Source organism: Frieseomelitta varia, unplaced genomic scaffold, assembly GCF_011392965.1.
Source record: "Frieseomelitta varia isolate USP_RPSP 00005682 unplaced genomic scaffold, Fvar_1.2 scaffold_383, whole genome shotgun sequence".
Lineage (NCBI taxonomy): Eukaryota > Metazoa > Arthropoda > Insecta > Hymenoptera > Apidae > Frieseomelitta > Frieseomelitta varia.
The window spans coordinates 373,861-377,664 of NW_025110127.1; the positions used below are offsets into that span (position 1 = coordinate 373,861).

The 3,804-nt window shown below is 36.9% G+C and overlaps 3 pseudogenes; all 3 read left to right on the forward strand.

Annotated features, from left to right (window-relative positions):
- Positions 1–1,268: 1,268 nt before the first annotated feature.
- Positions 1,269–1,329, forward strand: LOC122531294 (annotated as a pseudogene).
- Positions 1,330–1,438: 109 nt separating this feature from the next.
- On the forward strand, positions 1,439–1,576 carry LOC122531292 (annotated as a pseudogene).
- Positions 1,577–2,245: 669 nt separating this feature from the next.
- Positions 2,246–2,361, forward strand: LOC122531293 (annotated as a pseudogene).
- Positions 2,362–3,804: the final 1,443 nt, after the last annotated feature.

The window sequence follows — 3,804 nt, forward strand, 5'->3', positions numbered from 1 at the left end:
AATTGTGAATTACGATCGCAATTGCGAATCAAATAACGTATATTAAAACTATATAATATTTACAATTGTCGTAAACAAAATTTGCAAACTTTTATCTGAAATTCAACGAATTCAATAATCCTACTACGAAAAAACAAGCACGAAATATTTCGGATAATTAAACAATTAAAGACCGAAGCTCTGTCGCGTAATCCTGGAATCGATAATTTTGTGACAGCCGGTATGAAATTGTTTGCCGTTCGTTATTTTGTTTTATCGTCGTTCGATGTTTCGGCTAATGGTTTCGGCCGAGCAGAAAGTTCTTGACTACTGGCCGAATAAAATAATACTACGTGCTCTTCCTTTTGCAATTCCCGCGAGTGAAACAACGTTCTTTTTATTTCCTCACTATGTGCAATGTTCTCTTGTCCGACGTATTGTATACATTCGTTGAACCAATTTAGACAGCGGTAACAAAAAGTTATGCTTGCAGATCACGTGTATTTTCCCCTTAGGTTATCAAACAAAAAAAAAAAAAGAAAAAAAGAAAAGAGAGAGAAACCTCTGGTTCGTATTCATATTTCATTTTCTGCCGTATGAAATTGTACATTCGTCACGATGGAAACAATTTTTCCGTACTTAGTAACAATAATTTTACGTGTAATTAACATAATAATTTTACGCATATACAAGTGAAACGTTTCCACAATTTGATCTCGCCCAAATTATCCAGACGTGTTAGTCACTGTATTCCAGAAACAATCGGCTTTCCAATATTGCTCGGTTTAGAGTCAGTTCCCTAATTAGTAGCTTACGAATCGGTAGTTAGACTTCGATGTTTCAATCAACCGTTAGTCAGTTGAGACGAGACCAATTACGCTCGTGCGTCTTATACGAGATCGTGTTTCATCGCATTCAACGTTTTGACCGTATCTTCTCGTACTTGTCAATTAATCGCCTTCTATTTTGTTTCAGGTAAGTAAACCTGCAACTATCCTCAAGGCTGTAAACCTCGTAAACCAGTGAGAGCCGTAAAAACGTTCGTAAGTAAAATTAAATGATAAATTGACGCGTAACACGAAGAACGAATGGGGTTTGCGATTGCAACGAAACAAAAACATTTAGGTTAGGTTTGTACAGTACGTGTGCTAAAATTCGAACGATACAGAGAAGATTAGTCTGATCTAAACTTAAACCTAATCTAACCTAAATCTGCGGGTGGATGACACGCAAAATCGTGAAGCGTTCCACATTTAAATAAAAAAAAAATATAGGTTAGATTTAGGTTTGTACTTGCTTCGGCAGTACATATACTAAAATCGGAACGAAACAGAGAAGATTAGCATAGCCTAACCTAAACTTAAATTTAATCTAACCTAAATCTGCGGGTGGATAACACGCAAAATCGTGGAGCGTTCCACATTTAAATGAAAGAAAAAAATAGGTTATGTTTAGGTTTGTACTTGCTTCGGCAGTACATACACTAAAATCGGAACGAAACAGAGAAGATTGGCATAGCCTAACCTAAACTTAAACTTAATCTAACCTAAATCTGCGGAAGGATGACGCGCAAAATTGTGAGGCTTCCACATTTAAATAAAAAAAAAAGTAGGTTGGGTTTAGGTTTGTACTTGCTTTGGCAATACATAAACTAAAATTCGAACAACACAGAAAAGGTTAGCCTTACTTAAACTTAAACCTAATCGAACCTAAATCTGCGGATGGATGACACACAAAATTATGAAGCGTTCCACATTTAAGTAAAAGAAAAAAATAGGTTATGTTTAGGTTCGTACTTGCTTTGGCAATATATATACTAAAATTCGAACGACACAAAGAAGATTAGCCTAACCTAAACTAACCTAAATCTGCGGATAGATGACACACAAAATTATGAAGCGTTCCACATTTAAGTAAAAGAAAAAAATAGGTTATGTTTAGGTTCGTACTTGCTTTGGCAATATATATACTAAAATCTGCACGACACAGAGAAGGTTAGTCTAACCTTAAACCTAATTTAACCTAAATCTGTGGATGGATGATACGCAAAATCGTGAAGCGTTCCACATTTAAATAAAAAAAAAGAAATAGGTTATGTTTAGGTTTGTACTTGCTTTGGCAATACATATACTAAAATCTGCACGACACAGAGAAGGTTAGTCTAACCTTAAACCTAATTTAACCTAAATCTGCGGATGGATGACACGGAAAATCGTGAAGCGTTCCACATTTAAATAAAAGAAAAAAGTAGATTATGTTTAGGTTTGTACTTGCTTTGGGAATATATATACTAAAATTCGAACGACACAGAGAAGATTAGCTTAAACTAACCTAAATCTGCGGATGGATGACACGCAAAATCGTGAAGCGTTCCACACTTAAATAAAACAAAAATAGTTTATATTTAGGTTTGTACTTGCTTCGACAGTACATATACTAAAATTCGCACGACACAGAAAAGATCAGCCTAACCTAAACTTAAAAAATCTAACTTAAATCTGCGGATGGATGACACGCAAAAAACGTGAAGCGTTGCACATTTAAATAAAAGAAAGAAATAGGTTAGGTTAGAAATGAAAGAGACGATGGATGAATAGAGCCGAAAATTTGGCTGGCTGGGTGTAATCGTTAGGCGAGCGGGGGGCGCAAGTTTCCGCTGTGTAAAATGTGATTCACGGGCAGTTGGCGGTGCGAAAACGCATCGACCAATTGAGAAAGAAGAGGCGCGCGTTAATTTTGAATTTTTACTTGACGCCCATTGTTCGGTGCGCGGGACGCGCGGTACGCGGCCATTTCACTCGGGCTTCACTTTGCACCGAGCGTTATATCCGTTTTCCCCCGTTGAAAAATGGATTTCACCGCCACCAGTCCCGGCCTCTCGTGCTGGCCATCGCCGCCGTTTACACTCGCGCGAGTGCTCGCAGCTCGCCGATTGAAACGGCCCCGGTGCTATTAGAGATTAATATTTGCAAAATCCTGGGGGTTACTCCAATTCTACCTGTGACTTACAAAGAGGCCAAAAAAATTCGCTCGTACAGTTTCACGTTCAATTCCGGCTGATTCTTTTAACCTTTGATTACGCGAACAGTATAATTTGTCAGATTCTGTTCTCGAAAACCCGTTTTTATTTTGTGTCCTTGAGTGTCCGTTATTTTCGTCCACGTGTAAATCGGCGAGTTATGGCCTACTGTTTCTTTTCTAAAGAAATGTTACATCTGAAAAGAAAAGATATACATTTATGTTTGTGGAAGTAGATACATACGATACACGTAAATTTGTAGCGTTGCTACAACAGAAAATTGAAGAATAATTATTGATTTAATAATTATAAAATGAAAGAAATGGCACTTGGTGCAAAAGGCTATTTTATTTGGAGTGTCCGGGTCAATACTTTTAGTTTATTGTTCAATTGTAGGCCAGTCTCAACACCACTTTGTTCAAGAGATCATTTTCTTGTATAAGGAAAATACGAGTCAACTTCTATCCTGTTCATATCTTGGCCGACCGAGACAAAGAAACACTGAGATCTGGTGTTTTAGAAACATATTTTGACAATCATATCCAGCTAGTCCTATTTCCGTACTAAATCTGTGATTTATCCTCAAGTTTTCAACCAAATTAAATGTCTTCTTAAAGATCTTACCAGCACTCACATATTGAAAATTGCAAAACCGTACTTTTGCAGTTTTTTAATGCGAACTTCAACATTTTCCTCGTTTCGCAGTTAATGTGATCCTAAAGTTTTGTTTCAATAATCATCGTTCTTCATTTCTGCTCAACGTGTAAGAGTTAGAATGTCAAAAACTCTTAGACGCCGGATTTACC